This window comes from Lycium ferocissimum, chromosome 9 (assembly GCF_029784015.1).
Source record: "Lycium ferocissimum isolate CSIRO_LF1 chromosome 9, AGI_CSIRO_Lferr_CH_V1, whole genome shotgun sequence".
NCBI lineage: Eukaryota > Viridiplantae > Streptophyta > Magnoliopsida > Solanales > Solanaceae > Lycium > Lycium ferocissimum.
The window spans coordinates 22,499,721-22,516,817 of NC_081350.1; the positions used below are offsets into that span (position 1 = coordinate 22,499,721).

Here is a 17,097-nt window from a genome sequence, read left to right on the forward strand (position 1 = left end):
CATTCATATTAGGAAACTTCCGAATAATGATATGGACCAAATCAAATAGGGACTTTAAGATCATATTTACGTATCAAAATATTCATCAAAGACTTTAGCCATATCGATTTTCTTTCGAACAACATTCGGAAATATACCAACTAAAATCTTTGAACATCATGTATATACATATCAAACCACATGGAGTATTTATGGAAATCAAAGACATCGGCCATCCTAGTGGCGCTAAGAATAAAATTTTCCTTAGAATCATACATATACGTTATTTGTTCATTTCATAAAGGTCATGCCAAAAGAAGGAAAGGTAGGCTCTACATACATCGGCGACTATTCGTGAATCCTTTTCGCCTCGTCGCCCTTTTAGCCTATTTATATAAAAGTAACGTTATCGTTAGTAACTATATTTCCAGTCCACAATTCTATAACCCATTTCTTATTGAACCTATAGTTTAGTTTATATTTCCTCGTTTAGGGCTTTCTATTATCTAAAAATCTAGCGAAAATCCGGCAAGCACTTCCCCTATACATTCGCCTATCCAAATTTTCAATCGCCCTCCTGTTGACATAGAAATACCAACAACAACATATGGATATAATCATATCTTCAATTCCTTCAACTCAACGAAAACAACAACATATTCATATCAACAAAATTTCAACTTTAACTTTCTAATCCTTTCGCCATATAATCCATGATAATAACAACCATACTACTAATTAAACTAAATTTACCATAGCTAGTTTAAATTGGCCCCATACGGCTCAAACTCCACTTCCATATTAACATACACAACTCTTGCAATTTCTTCCACATCCACCAATTCATACAAAGACTAATCATCTTCTAAAACATGTAGGAAAATATTAAACCTTACCTTAATAGTAACGCCGTGAATATTAACGTGAATAGTGACGCCGTGAACGTGCGCCGCGATGAATAGTAGCGCGTGAACAGTTCACCGTCGTGAACGTAGCGCCGCCGTGAACAGTGGCGCCGCCGTGAACAGTTCGCCGTGAACAGTGCCCGAACTCCTCTCTCCCTCTAGGCTTGAGAGCCCCTCTCTCTAAAACCTAATTTGCAAGATTAATTGTAGTGTAAGTGATGACTTAGTCATCCACTTATGCTCATGTATAATCTTTACAAAGTGGACATGTGTCAATTTTCATGACATGTGTCCATCTTTATTCAAGGCCAACCAAATCTCGCCACGTGTCGTGGGACCCACTTCCGATAATTAACTTACTTAATTACTAATCCCTACTTAATAATCTAATCACAATTTATTAATTCCTAATCTCCAATATTAATATTTCTATACTAAATAAAATTTATAAGCAATTTTTGTGATAATCAAAGTTGAAAATTAAAAGCTCTTATTTCACATCCGAAAATAATTCCGCCTTTAACTCGAGTCGATTTGCTTGAGGATAATTCGTCGTATAAATTTACGGGGTATAACAGAGTTATAGTATGATACCTCGTGGTTTTGTACATTGAGATTCATCGTGTTTTAGTGGTTCTAGCATTGGACACTGGGGTTATCAAGGTTAAATGAGATAGACATGTTTATCTTATAGTTATAAGGGGTTAAGTTCATGTTTAGCAGGTATTAGAAGGATTAAAGGCTCAATGAATCAACGAGAATACGTTTCAGCAAAAGTTGGGATTTACGGTTGGATTTACGGACTGTATATATTTACGGACCGTAAATTTCATGATTTCCACCATAGAATTGAATCAGTGGTTGGTGTTTTCTGTTGGGGATTTATGGTCCAAATGTACGGACCGTAAATAATTTACGGTCCGTATATGGGACCGTATATCTGAGGCGGTGGATGACTTTTTTTATGTTATATACTCGACCCTTATTCATTTTAGCTCATTTCCAACATTACCCAAGTCCATGAAAGTTATAGACTCTAAACATATCCAACCAAACCCAAGTAAAATCAAGGATTGAAAGATGAAAATCAAGAGATTCAAGTGTTGGGAGGCTCACTAGGGTTTGTAGAGTCCATGAATTCCTTTGGTGTTGAAGTTGGAGGTTTCACTCAAGTTGAATAATTTGATCCGAAGCTTGCTCTTGTGTGATTAAGGTAAGTTTTCACATCTATTGCATGTTTTTTAGGATGTTTGATTGTTATACAACTTGATTGAGGAAAGAAAGAGAAAAAGGAAGTTCAAATATGAATTTGAGGATATTTTGAGAAGTGAATTAACTTGAGTTATAATTATTAGAATTCTTTGAGTATAATCTTCTTATGAGGTGTAATAATGATGATGGGGAAGTGTTGTATACAAGAGTATAAGGGGTTGTGTTGAAGTTGTTGTTATAAATTGATTATGGGAATAAGTTTTGGGATTGTATTGGATATAATTTGAATGAAATCTATTAATCATGATATTTTGAAGTTGTTATTGTTGTTTGAGGGTTGATTTGGAATTTGGTGGATGTATATGGAATAAGGGAAGTGCTGCCCAATTTTCGTTAGTTTATTAATTATTCTAGCTTGAACTTATGAGTATTTTCAAGACTTAACGTTGGTGTGAATCCTCTTGAATGTAGATTTGTGAACTTGGAAGGAGAAACGTTAAGTAGTTGAGGAGACAAAAAGGTATGTAAGGCTAACCCTTTCTTTCTAAAGGCATGATTCCCTTATTGTGAACCCATACATGATATCCATAATATCCTATTTCCTAGAAACGCTAGAAGCTTATAATTCTCAAGGTTCTCATGATATTGTTGACAAATATTCTCTATATTGATGATGATGATTCTATTTCTAAAGATACCAAAGCTTATAGCTCTTAATGTTGTTCCATGATTATTGATATTACTCATTGTTGTTGATCTCATCTTATGGTATTTGTTCTTTCAAGGTGAGATATAGCAATGATGATAGTTCCATAATAGAAATTAGAGGTTTACCAACCTTACGTCACTCCGATAGAATTGTAACATTTCATCTGGGCTCTCATGCACGCTTTATATATATGTATGTATTGTCTCACACCGGGCTGCACTATAATCGGCCAGGCAGGCACGTAGATGTGCACACCACTGCAGTGGGCAGATTATGATGTTACTCCGGATGCGGGATGATATGATATATGGATCGGACTTCACGTTCCGCAGCAATATATATATATATATATATATATATATATATATATATATATATATATATATATATATATATATATATATATATATATATATATATATATGTTACCCCGGACGCGGGATGATATGATATATGTATGAATTTTTATTTTTTTTTAAAAGCTAAGCATGCATGACATCCGCCTTAAGAGGCATCCAGATGTACAGGTTATGTCTTTTATCTCATGTTACCTCTCATATCTTTATTATGTTGTTATTCATGCCTTGCATACTCAGTACATTATTCATACTGACATCTTTTTGCTTGTGGACGCTGCGTTTATTCCTACAGGTAGACAGGGTGACTTACAGGAACCTTAGGTTGCTTCATCAGCGTTTGCTCAGGAGTGCTCCATTTGTCCTAGAATTACAGCTTAGCCGCTATTATTCTTTTGTATACATATGGGCATGACAGAGTCTTGTCCCATCCTTATACTGTTTGTACTCTTTATAGAGGCTCGTAGATAGATGTTCATAGTTAGATGTTCAGTATACTTATCGGTTCATAGTATTGTATATATTTTTGGTAGCCTTGTAGGCTTGTACATATGGCACAGTTGTTGGTGATTATATAGACTATGATGCTTCTGAATTAGTTATGTGGTCCACCTAGATATAAGCATGAGAAGTATATTAAGAGGTGCTCGGTAGGTTAGCTCCGGGTACCCGTCATGGCCCTTCGATTGGGTCGTGACATATAGTACTGGAAATCTTGTTGCTGATACATTTTGCCTCTCCTTGGTACATTATCCTTTAGTCCAAACTGCCAAGGCGTGGCGTCTCAGCCTGTTTGGATGTTGTAGGATTATATTTCCTATAATGGCATATATGAAGTAGGAAGTAGATAATTGCTTCAAGGGTAAGTGTTACTTCAGAAGTGGTATGTCTTCATGTATCGGGTACCCCATCCTCTTGGAACTTTAGATCCATATTTTTCGCACAGACTCTATGCTCTTTGTCTGAAATTTCAATGATTTGATATGGGCCTTCCTAGTTAGATCCTATCTTCTTAGATGTGGAATCTTGTGTATTTGGTAACACATGTCTAAGGATAAGTGCCCTAGTTTGCATATGTGGGCCTCTATATTTATGTTTTAATAACGTGCAGTCCTTTGTTTGTGGGTTGCTATCTGGAGGTGTTCTTGTTCCCTTCTTTTGTTTGCGTAGTCTAGCTTTGTTGTCATGGCTTCATTGTTTTGTTGTCTCCTATTTCAATTGTATCTGAGGCTAGGTAGACCCATTTCGACGAGTAAAAATACCTTGGCCCTGTAGACGAGTGAGTATGGGATCTCACTGGTCATCATACGGATAATTCTCTTATATGCCCATAGTACCCCTGTTAGTTCCTCAACCCATCTACCTTTGTCCTGATCAAGCCATTTCTTGAGGGATGAAGTGATCGTCTTATTACTGGATTCGTCTTGTCTATTGGATTAGGGGTACCTTTCAGTTGAGAAGTTTAACTTGATTCCCCATTCATTGCATAGGGCTAAGAACTCATATGAATTAGAGTTGTTGTCACAAACAATTTTCTTTAGTAACTCAAACCTATAAATAATGCTTTTTCATATAAATCTAGCTACTTTAGATTCTTTTACTTGGGAGAGTGCCCCAGCTTTGATGCACTTGGAGAAGTAATCGCTAATGTTGGCATGAAATGTATTTGTCCTGAGGCTTTTGGTAGGTTCCCTTTTATATCAACTCTCCATTGCATAAATAGCCACATCGAGAAGATTGAACAGCTTCGGTTGCATTTCTTAGCTACTGCTTGGACATCATTCATTATGGGGGCAGGAATACCCAAATCTGATAATTTCATTGGCTAAGCTTCTACTCCCAGAATAGTTACTGCATTGTCTGTCATGTATTTCCTTCAACGCGTATGATAAATCTATTGGTCTGATGCACCAGAGCAAAGCCCGATGGATTTCACTCTAAGACTGCTGGCCTTAGTGTTATCATTGATGAGGGAGCCTTCGTGCAAGTAATTCAAGTCATGATTTTGCCAATCCTATGTTAGAGTTGTATTGTAAACGTAACTGACCTGGTTTCTTATCATGTGTTGCTCCAAATGGATTGCCTTGACGACTGGCATTTGGATGAATCACCCGAAGTTGATTAAGGCATCGGCTTTCTTGTTATTTTCTCGTTCTATTTTTCCAAACTTGACTTCTTGGAATAGGCTAATAGTGCTTTGCACTAGTTGTAAGAAAGCTTACATCTTTTGATTTCAGGCGTCGTATGATTCATCGATCTATTTGATGACCAGTTGGAAGTCACTTTAGACTTGCAGCAATTCCCATGGGATGAGCCAAATTTAATCCAGCAATAAGTGCCTCATACTTTGCTTCATTTAGTTGTTTTAACTTCACAACGTACATATTAGTGGATTGTGTCATCCTTAGGAGATCATAAGACTATTACTAATTCATACCCACTAACTTTTGTTAACCCATCGACATATAGGGTCTAGGTGCCCTATTACGTCTTTCCTTTTATATTGATTAATTCTCCCTCAGCTTCAGACTGGATACTTATAACTTGATCGTTGTTCTAGGCTAGTAGGTTAGGTCATATCTGATAAGTTCTATGGCTCAATTTTCTATTCTAGCCAAGAGTTAGAGTTTGTGTAGTATAGTGTGCAGTGAGAATGTCGTTACTATGATAATTGGGTTGCACTGGAAGTATGGATGTAGCATTTAAGCTGCCACTACGAGGGCTAGGGTCACTTTCCAACAGTGGATACCTTATTTTTGTATCTAATGAGGATATACTAACACAATAACTATGGAATCTTTTACCTCCCTCTTCTGATACTAGGACGACGTTGATAGCCTTCTCTGAGATTACTAGATACACGAAGAGTGTTTCCCATCCCTTTTGATAGCAAAGGATGAGTGTTTAGGTATCACTTTAGTTGTTGTAGGGCGCTTTCACATTCGTCTGTCCTTTGAAAGCCTTTATTTTTCTTAAGGATAATAAGTAACGTGTGGCATTTTTTAGAAGATTACGAGATGAATCGGCTCAAGGTTGTTATTCATCCGGTGAGCCTCCGGACATCTTTTTTAGACGTAGGGGATGTGATATTTTAGGTGGTCTTGATATGGTAGGGGTTCACTTCTATCCCGCTTTTGGTTATAAGGTACCCGCTGAACATTCCTAAGATACTTTAAAGGAACAATTCTCGGAGTTAAGCTTCATTTTTATTATCGTAAGACTGCGAAAGCTTAGGAAAGGTGTTCTAGGTGTTGTTCATTTTTCAGGGATCTGACTTGCATGTAGTCTATGTAGACTTCTATGGTTTTTCTATATGGTTCGCAAACATCTTTTTACGAGTCTTTGGTACCAGGCTCCAACTTTATTAAGCCCAAAGGGTATTACCTTAGAGCAATAAAGTCCTCGCTTAGTGATAAGGGCAGTCTTGTCTTGGTCTTTTGGGTGCAGCAATTTTTTCTTGTACCTAGAGAAGGAATCCATAAAACTAAGTAATTTTGGTCTTCCATAGCGTTGACCATTTGATCGATGTGCAGCAGGATAAAGTGGTCTTTAGGACAGACGTTTTTCAAATAAGTGAAATCGATGCATACTTTCCATTTCCTATTGTCTTACAAACTACCACTAGATTAGTTGTACGGTCAGGGTAACATGCCTCTTGGATGGACCCGGTATTTATGAGTTTCTAGACTTCTTTGATCACTACTAGTTGCGTGTCGGTTCATCTTTCTCTGCTTTTATTCGATTGGACGGTATGTTGGGTCGACCTTTAGTTTGTAAGTTATGATAATAGGGGTCTATCCCGACCATATATGCATGGGATCAGGAAAAGCAATTTGAATAGTTTGCGAAGAACTAGACGAGCTTGTTCCTTATTTTTCCGATAAGATCCTTCCCTATGTAGACTTTTTTCTTTGGGTCATCGAGGTTTAGGTGGACTGCTTTGAGGCCATCCTCGCTAGGTTTTTCTAGTTGGGCACCTTAGTTTCCTGTGGATGTCGTTCAACTTTTTCTTGTGTGACATAGCCTTAGTGTGGCTAGGTGGCACTCACATGCGGCATACTAATCTTCGCTAATTTCTTTAGTCCCCATGGGGTTTGAAACATGATCTCATGGTGGTAAGTGGACGGTACCACTCACATGTCATGGATATCACATATCACTTATTTAACCCATATATATAGTCTCGGTACCCTCATATGTGCGTGTCACCTCGTATATATGGTACCCCTATATGTAGTACATGTCAAATAGCAACAATTTGAGAAAATTCCCTTATTAAGTTTAAGTTCTTCACTTAGCTCAGTCCAAGCATAGCTCTACCTTCCAACACTGTTTTTCCACGTTCGGAACCCTCCTAACAGCTCAACTATATTCAAAAATACAATTCAAGGTACAAAATAAATCCTTTAGGCTAAATCCCATAATGTAATATGCGATCTAGGTCAAAGTTAGCCAAAAAGTCTATCCTGAGCCCACCTAATCAAACTTCAAAACAAGTCGCATTATTAGGTTATTCATAACCCCACGAGTCTGAATCTACAGTTAGATACCAATTTCGAGTTCATTTACTAGTTCAAATCATCAATTCACCATTACAAGGGTTTACTCCAAAGATTTCCAAATTCTCTATCAAATTATATGTTTAAGTGCTTAATTCAATGGGTAATCATGATATGATCTCAAATTCAAGTTAAGAACACTTACCCCACATTTATAATCGGAATCCTACTCAATAATCGTCTCCAACCAACCTCCCAAGATCCAAAAATGGTGGTGGACTGAACCAAATCCCATAACTTCAATTTTTATACCTGGACACAACCTTTAATGTGATCACAGTCCAAACGATGTGATCACTGTTATACCCCGTATTTTATACGCTGAGTTTCGCCATAAGATAGCCGACGTGAAGTTAGTAAGTGAGGTTGTTGTCAAGGTTATAAGAGATTCTATATGATTATTCCATGTATGCTGGAATCTAAGTTATGTACAACAAGTATCAGGAAGATTAGATGTGGAATGAACTAGAGAAACTGAGTATGACAGCTGAGCAACTCGACGGCTCGTTGAAGCCGACCGACCGTCACCTGGTCGACGGACCGTCAACCTATACTGTCGAACAGCTCTCTGAGAATCAGAGGCTGCCGCCATTCAACGATTGTGAGTCGACGGACCGTCGACCCTGCCGTCGAATTTCAGGTGGTGGGAAATTTTGTCTCTCCTATAAATTAAAAGAGCCTCGACCTGGGGTCATAATTTACACCAAAAATTAGAATTTTCTTGACTTTGCATGCTCTCTCTACTCTCTCTAACTATCCATACACATCCTAAGCTAATCAAGTGAGAATCAAGCTTTAAAAACCCTAAGTTAGCTCATAGATGATGATGTTCCTTGCTTTTAGTTAAAGTTGTGATAGTTTTGGTTGCAAACAAGATGGGTGAGTTAGGGTTCTTCAAGAATAAGGTATGCTTTCTCTTTATTTCTTATATTGAGCATATTTGAAGGTTAATAAGTCATAAAGGTGAAGGAAGTGGTGGTAGGAAAAGTTATGAGACATTGTGTTATAGTTATTGATTATGAAAAGAAGTTTTGGGATTGAATTGGGTATAATTTGAAATTGTGATTTTGGAATTGTTGATGATATATTGTGGGTTTTGGAATTGTTTCGAAGATTGGTGGAAGTAGAAGATATAAGGAAATGTTGTCCAATATTCATTAGATTACCAATCATTCTAGTTTGATCTTATAAGTGTTCCAATGACTTAACCATAGTGCGAATCATCTTGAATATAGATTACATGCTCGGGAGGATAGGTGCTAGATAAGTTAAGGAGACAACGAGGTATGTTAAGGTTAACCCTTTCTTTCTTAAGGCATGATTCCTTTGTTGTGAACCTACACATGATATCCATAATATCCTTATCCTTAAAAATGCTAGAAGCTCATGATTCTCAAGGTTCTTATGATATTATTGATAAATGTTCATCATTCTTATGATATTATTGATAAATGTTCTTCATGATGATGATGATTCCATTTCTGGAGATACCAAAGCTTATAGTTCTTGATGTTCTTATGATATTACTGAGCTTGTTCCATGATTATTGATGTTATTCATTTTTGTTGATCTCACCTTATGGTAGTTGTTCTTTCAAGGTGAGATATAGCGATGATGATTGTCATGCCCCAAATCTAGAGAGGCGTGGCCGGCACCCGGTGCCATACCCAACCCGAGCGAACCACTTTGAATCTATAACTCTAGAGAGGTAACCCTCAACTTATGCTGACAGGGCCTACCTGCACACAGACAATACCAACAAGTCGACAAGGCCACACTCTGAGAATATATGTAAACTGGTTATCTCATCTTAATCGGGCCCACGCACCCAAAGATATAGATATATATATATATATATATATATATATATATCTTATAATATTAGTATCTCTTTACCATTACTTCATTTGCATCCTCTATATTAGGGCCGTTTAGAAAATCTAAAAAATCGTTTCGTGTCTTTTGTAGAGAAGGCATGCAGTACATTATATTTATATTATCAGGTCTTAAAAGAAATGACATAGCAGCAGTACGACACAACTTATTACCTTTTTTTCTCTCTCTCTCTCTCTCTCTCTCTTTTTTTTTTTTTTTGACTAATTTTTTTTACATTATTTGTAAAAAGTTTAAAGTGGCTAATACAATATAAGAGAAAGAATCAAGAAACTCTATAATGTTGTAAAGTCTAATAATTAAGGTAAAAATGTTTATATATAATATCGATATTTGATAGGATTATCTTATTTTCCTCCTTCTAGGTTATGGACGCACCTTCTTGACCAAGTTGCAGGAGGATTTAGACTTCTTCAAAAAATCTCACGTCCATCAAGTTCATCTGACCTTATTTCATAAATTTCCTGCAATGTTTTTTCCAAAATGAAATGGAATGACATATTCAAATGACCTTAGAACAAGTTATATTGTATTGTTGTTGAAAAACTTGAGAATCATTCACCTATTCATTTATTATTTTTTGTAATTATGTATTCTCATGTCTTTTTGTTTGTCAATTGTTTTCTTAGTAACCCAATTTAAATGTACCTTTCCCTCTCAAGTACTATTTTGTATATATTAACCTTTTTTTTATATAAAAAAAAAACATTTGTACTGATTAATATGGATACACGTGCAACGCACGTGCCTAGGGACTAGTATATATATATATATATGTATACTTGGTGTATATGCTAAGTATATCTAAGTCCTAACCTTTTATATTTTTTTAAAAAAACATATTAAAGAAAATTTAAATCATGGGGAAAATCGGGTTGCTACGTATTTTTATAATAATAATTAAAAAAAAAAATTAAAGGTCGTTTAAGTCGTTGATGGGCCTGAAAAGTTAATTAATTGGCCCAACGTATTTATTTTGATTATGGCCTTTTAATCAAAATTTGAAAATTAGGATAAACATATTATTTTAAATTAAATATCAACAGGCTAATTTCTTTAAAAATAAGCTAATTTCTTTAAATGAAGGAATAATTAAATTAATTGTGACCAAGGAAAAATCAAAAAAGGAAAATATATATTTAATAAGGGGCTCAGTTTTGCAATAATTATCATTTAATTAATTAACTAGCTTAATCAAATCATTAAAGGGCAATTATGCTTATGTTTTGTAAAAATCGGGAGTAAAAAGGGGTAAATAATTAATTATTAAACTGTTCAATTTATCCAAATTTCAGATGTGAAATAAACAATGTTTAAAAATAATTTTAAATGATTAAACAAAATTCCTCTTCTTTCTCTCTTTTCTCTTTTAAAAATAATTTAACCAAATATCTTGAAAATTATTTATTATTCTCTAAATAAAACATGATGCATGAAAAACCGTTTTGCTAATTTAAAAGGAAGATATTGATCTGGGCACTCTGTAAAAACCATTTAAGGCTATTAGAAATGGTCATCTTATTCACTTATTACCAGGGGACCCCGAGTGATTAAAATAACTTATGGGAGGTCAAAAATTAGGTTTCAACAGTTAGTATCTTATATCATCCTGGAAAGGCAAATGTGGTAGCTGATGCTCTTAGCCGCAAATCCATGGATAGTTTATGCGATGTCCAGCCAGAGAAAAGGGAGCTAGCTCGTGAGCTCCAAACGCTAGCTAGCCTAGGAGTCCGATTACTGGATTCGGGCGATATAGGAGTCACTATCCAGGATTCAGCTATCTCGTCTTTAGTAGTTGAGGTGAAAGAGCGCCAAAAGATGAGGATCCCATGTTAGTTCATTATAGAGATACGTCTCCTCAGAAGGAAAAGTCACCATTCAAGATTCCTGCAGATGGAGTTCTTTGATATCGAGGCAGACTATGTGTTCCTGATGTAGCGAGGTTACGTCGCCAGATTTTGGGAGAAGCCCATTGTTCTCGTTATTCTGTTCATCCGGGAAAAATGAAGATGTATCATCGTATTAAGTCAATTTATTGGTGGGATGGAATGAAGAAAGACATAGCAGAGTTCGCAGCTCAATGCCCTAACTGTCAGCAGGTAAAGATCGAGCATCAGAAGCCTAGTGGATTGTTGCAAGCTATTGAGATTCCTACTTGGAAAAGAGAAGTAATTAATATGGATTTCATTGCAGGCCTGCCTCGTTCTCAGCGCAAGTATGATTCCATATGGGTAATTATGGATAGACTTACAAAATCAGCTCATTTCCTGCCTATCAGAACTACGTACTCAGCTAAAGATTATGCAAAGATTTATATCAAGGAGATAGTATGACTCCATGGTGTTCTGGTAGCCATTATCTCCGACAGAGGTACGCAGTTTTCAGCTAACTTCAAGAAGTCCTTTCAATAGGGTTTGGGGACTCAGGTGAGTCTTAGCAAACCATTTCACCCTTAGACTGATGGACAAGCTGAGCGTACTATTTAGACCCTCGAAGATATGTTAAGAGCATATGTGTCAGACTTCGGAGGCAGCTGGGATGATCATTTGCCACTTATTGAGTTTGCATACAACAACAGTTATCATTCCAGTATCCAGATGGCCCCGTACGAGGCTTTATATGGGCGGAAGTGTAGATCGCCAATTGGATGGTTCGAAGTAGGGGAGAATAAATTAGTTGGGCTAGATTTAATCTAGCAAGCAGTGGAGAAAGTCAAGCTTATTCAAGATTGATTATTGGCAACCCAGATTCGCCAGAAATCTTATGCAGATAATCGCCGGCGAGACCTAGAATTCCAAATCAATGACTGGGTATTCTTGAACGTATCCCCGATGAAAGGCGTCATGGGATTTAGTAAGAAGGGTAATCTTAGCTCTCGATACTTTGGACCCTACAGGATTGTACGCAAAGTGGGCCAGGTAGCCTATGAGTTAGATCTACCTTCAAACTTGGAGTCCGTCCATCCAGTTTTCCATGTGTCAATGCTTCACAAGTGTATTGAAGATCCTTCCAGAGTTGTGCCCATAGATGATGTTCAGGTTACGGAGTAACTATCTTACGAAGAAGTTCCCATTACTATTCTAGATAGACAAGTTTGGAGATTAAGAACTAAAGATGTAGCTTCAGTTAAGGTTCTATGGAGAAATAATAATAAGCAAGAAATGACTTGGGAAGCTGAAGAAGATATGAGATCTAGGTATCCACGCTTGTTTCCACTCCCAGAGGAGGTTCAGACAGAGGCACCATTATTTTCAGGTGCGTAATGCGTCCTTTTTATGATTTCTTGGTCGTGTGGGGCCATTATTGTTATTGTTATTGTGGCACTGTGAGGCATTGTATATTTTAGATTGTTGTGGCAGGATAGTAGTGGTATAATTACAGGGAAAACTCTGCCGAAATTTTTTGAAACCCCTAAGAGCTTAACATTCGAGGACAAATGTTCTTAAGTGGGGAGAATGTTATACCCCGTATTTATACGCTAAGTTTCACCGTAAGATAGCCGACGTGAAATTAGTAAGTGAGGTTGTTGTCAAGGATATAAGAGATTCTACATGATTGTTCCACGTATACCGGAATCTAAGTAATGTACAACAAGTATCGGGAAGTTTAGAGGTGGAATGAACCAGAGAAACTTAGTATGACAGCTGAGCGGCTCGAAGGCTGCAAGTCAACGGACCGTCAGCCTGAACCGTCGAATAGCTCTCTGAGAATCAAAGGCTACCGCCATTCGACAGTTGCGAGTCGACGGATCGTTGACCCTGCCGTCGAATTTCAGGCGGTGGGAAATTTTTTCTCTCCTATAAATTAAAAGGGCCACGACCTGGCGTCATAATTTACACCAAAAATTAGAATTTTCTTGACTCTTCAAGCTATCTCTAACTATCCATACACACCCTAAGCTAAATCAAGTGAGAATCAAGCTTTAAAAACCCTAAGTTAGCTCATAGATGATGATGTTCCTTGCTTTTAGTTAAAGTTGTGATGGTTTTGATTGCAAACGAGATTGGTTGAGTTTGGGTTCTTCAAGAATAAGGTATCCTCTCTCTTTATTTCTTATATTGAGTTGATTTGGAGGTTATTTGGAGGTTAATAAGTCATAAAGGTGAAGGAAATAGTGGTAGGAAAACTTATGAGACATTGTGTTGTTGTTATTGATTATGAAAAGAAGTTTTGGGACTGAATTGGGTATAATTTGAATGTAACCTTGTGATTATGGAATTGCTGATGATATATTGTGGGTTTTGGAATTGTTTTGAAGATTGGTGGAAGTAGAAGATATAAGGGAATGTTGTCCAATTTTCATTAGATTACCAATCATTCTAGTTTGACCTTATAAGTGTTCCAATGACTTACCCTTAGTGCGAATCATCTTGAATGTAGATTACAAGCTCGGGAAGATAGGCGCTAGATAAGTTAAGGAGACAACGAGGTATGTTAAGGCTAACCCTTTCTTTCTTAAGGCATGATTCCTTTGTTGTGAACCTACACACGATATCCATAATATCCTTATTCCTAAAAATGCTAGAAGCTTATGATTCACAAGGTTCTTATGATATTATTGATAAATGTTCTTCATGATGATGATGATTCCATTTCTAGCGATACCAAAGCTTATAGTTCTTGATGTTCTTATGATATTATTGAGCTTGTTCCATGATTATTAATGTTATTCATTGTTGTTGATCTCACCTTATGGTAGTTGTTCTTTCAAGGTGATATATAACGATGATGATGATTCCATAATAGAAATCGGAGGTTACCGACCTTACATCACTCCGATAGATTTATAGTTGTTATTTAGGCTATCATGCATGCTTTATATATATGTATGTATTTTCTCACACCGAGCCGCGCTATAGTCGGCCAGGTACGGCACGTAGATTTGCACACCACTGCAAAGGGGTACGTTATGATATTACCCCGGATGCGGGATGATATGATTTATGGATCAGGTTGCACGTTCCGCAGCACTAACACTTACATTATATATGTATGAAAAAGTTTTTTTTAAAAGTTTAAGAATGCATGATATCCACCTTAATAGGGAATCAAATGTGCAAGTTATTTCTCCTATCTCATGGTTCTTCCATATTTTCATTATGTTGTTATTCATGCCTTACATACTCGGTACATTATTCGTACTGACGTCCTTTGGTTTGTGGACATTGCGTTCATGCCCAGAGGTAGACAGGGAGTCGGACCAGACCCCTTGGCTGCTTCATCAGCGATTACACAGGAGCGCTCCATTTGTTCTGGAGCTACAGTTTAGCTGGTACTATTCTTTTGTGTACATATGGGCATGGCGGGGTCATATCCCATCCTTATTCCATGCACTCCATGTAGAGGCTCGTAGACAGATGTATATCGTTAAATGTTCTGTAACCTCATCGGTTCATATTTTTGTATATCATTTTTGGCAGCCTTGTCGGCTTGTACATATGAGCATAGTTGATGATGTTTATATAGATATACATTTATCTTTTGGACCCATGCCCTTACAGATTATGATATTTATGAGTTATCTTTTGTGGTCCACCTAGAAATGATTATGAGAAGCATGTTAAGAGGTGCTCGGTAGGTTAGCTCTGGGTGCCTGTCATGGCCCTCCGGTTGGGTCGTGACAATCGCGGTCCAAGAAAAACTCACCATGATCGTGATATAGAAATATCCAAACCCTCAACCCATCACAATTGTCACGACCCAACCGTAGGGCCATGACGGGCATCCGGAGCTAGCCTACCGAGTACCTTAAAACATACATCTCATAATCATATCTGAGTGGGCTATGTAGCTAACTCATAAATATCATAACTAGAAGGGACATATGCCCAAAAGATATATATATATATATATATACACACCACATCAAACTGTGCCCATGTATACGAGCCGACATCGCTGATATAAGATATAACAAAAATATAGACTGAGGAGGTCATAAAACATCTAGCTATACACATTTGTCTACGAGCCTCTACATGGAGTGCATAACACAATAAGGACGGGACAGGACCCCGCCATGCCCATATATATACAAAAGAATCATACCACGTTGAACTGCAACTCCGGAACAAGTGGAATACTTTTGTACCCACGATAAGATGGCAGCCTAAGAATCCATACCGTCTCCCTGTCTACCTACGTGCATAAACGTAGCGTCCACAAAAAAAAGGTCAATACGGACAAAGTACTGAGAATGTAAGGCATGAGGGTAACATAAGAGAGACATAAGAAACCAGAGAGTAAATGAATGCAACATGTATGCCTAAAATGTCCCTGTGAGCCAATCATGTATATAAATACTATGGATTTAAACTGCCTCTGAGGGCTAATGACATGCGTAGATACTGCGCATGCATGCATGAGGTCATACATATGTAAATATTCATATATAACTGTAACGACCCAACCCGATGAGCCGTGACGGGAGCCTGACCTCTAGCGACCAAACACCCCTAAATACTTATCTGAAACATACTGAACATCAAAGGCTCATGAATGGCACAAACTAATCTCATAAAAGGAAACATCAGAACTCTGTACAATCTGCATACATATATACACAAAAGCATGCGGAAGAACAGTGCAGCCAGCTGAGTCGCTACATATAATGTACAAAAAAGAATGAAAGCGACAAGTGCTACACCATCCGATCACATACAATTGTCTCATGCACCCCACGGAATGAAAGCCGTGAAAGGACGGGACGGTGCCCCGTCATACCCATATGCATACACACATCTCAAAAGGGGCATACCAAAAACCGGGCCGTAGCTCCGGATCGAATGGAGCGTACGGACCACCGGCTAGATCTGTGGGTCCTACCGAGCCGGACCACCGTCGTCTCCGTACCTCGCAGGCATAAACGCGGTCCCCCCGAGCAACGGGGAGTCGACGGATAATGTCTTGAGCATGTAAAGCATAAGAGCAACATCATATATATATACACACATGGGAATCATGGATAAGATCTGAACTCATAAGCTGAAATGACCGACTGCATGTACTTGTATGAGCTAGTATTTGCATGTATCTGCAGAAATCTTTATATCTAACAATGCCTCTGTGGGCGCATAATATGCATGCTCATACCTATCTATGAAGGTCATGCATCTGTATTTATGCGCGTATATAACGCCTGTCTCTTTTCTCATATCATATCGGCCTCTCTGCGGCCATCATCATATACATTGCTGCGATACTTACAGCCTGATTCTCATATCGTCATCATAGTGCACCACGATCGGTGGTAATGCGTAAACGCCTCACTCCTTTCCATACCCCATATACGTATAATACATACGTATATAACGCCTACTCGGTCACGGTCAACATACATATATATATGAATGAATGTAATGCATGAATATTTGTATACATAAAAGCATAAAACTCGACCCATGAACAGAAGGAATAATCATAACGGGGCACATGAATGTCAAAAACTGAAACACTTCTAATGCTTCTAAGAGTAGAGTAATATG

At 37.5% G+C, this 17,097-nt stretch overlaps 1 long non-coding RNA gene across 1 annotated transcript; it reads left to right on the forward strand.

Annotated features, from left to right (window-relative positions):
- Positions 1–1,467: 1,467 nt before the first annotated feature.
- On the forward strand, positions 1,468–3,759 carry LOC132069311 (uncharacterized). Its single transcript, XR_009417738.1, has 2 exons — positions 1,468–2,616; positions 3,457–3,759. It is a non-coding gene; the product is annotated as an uncharacterized LOC132069311 (long non-coding RNA).
- Positions 3,760–17,097: the final 13,338 nt, after the last annotated feature.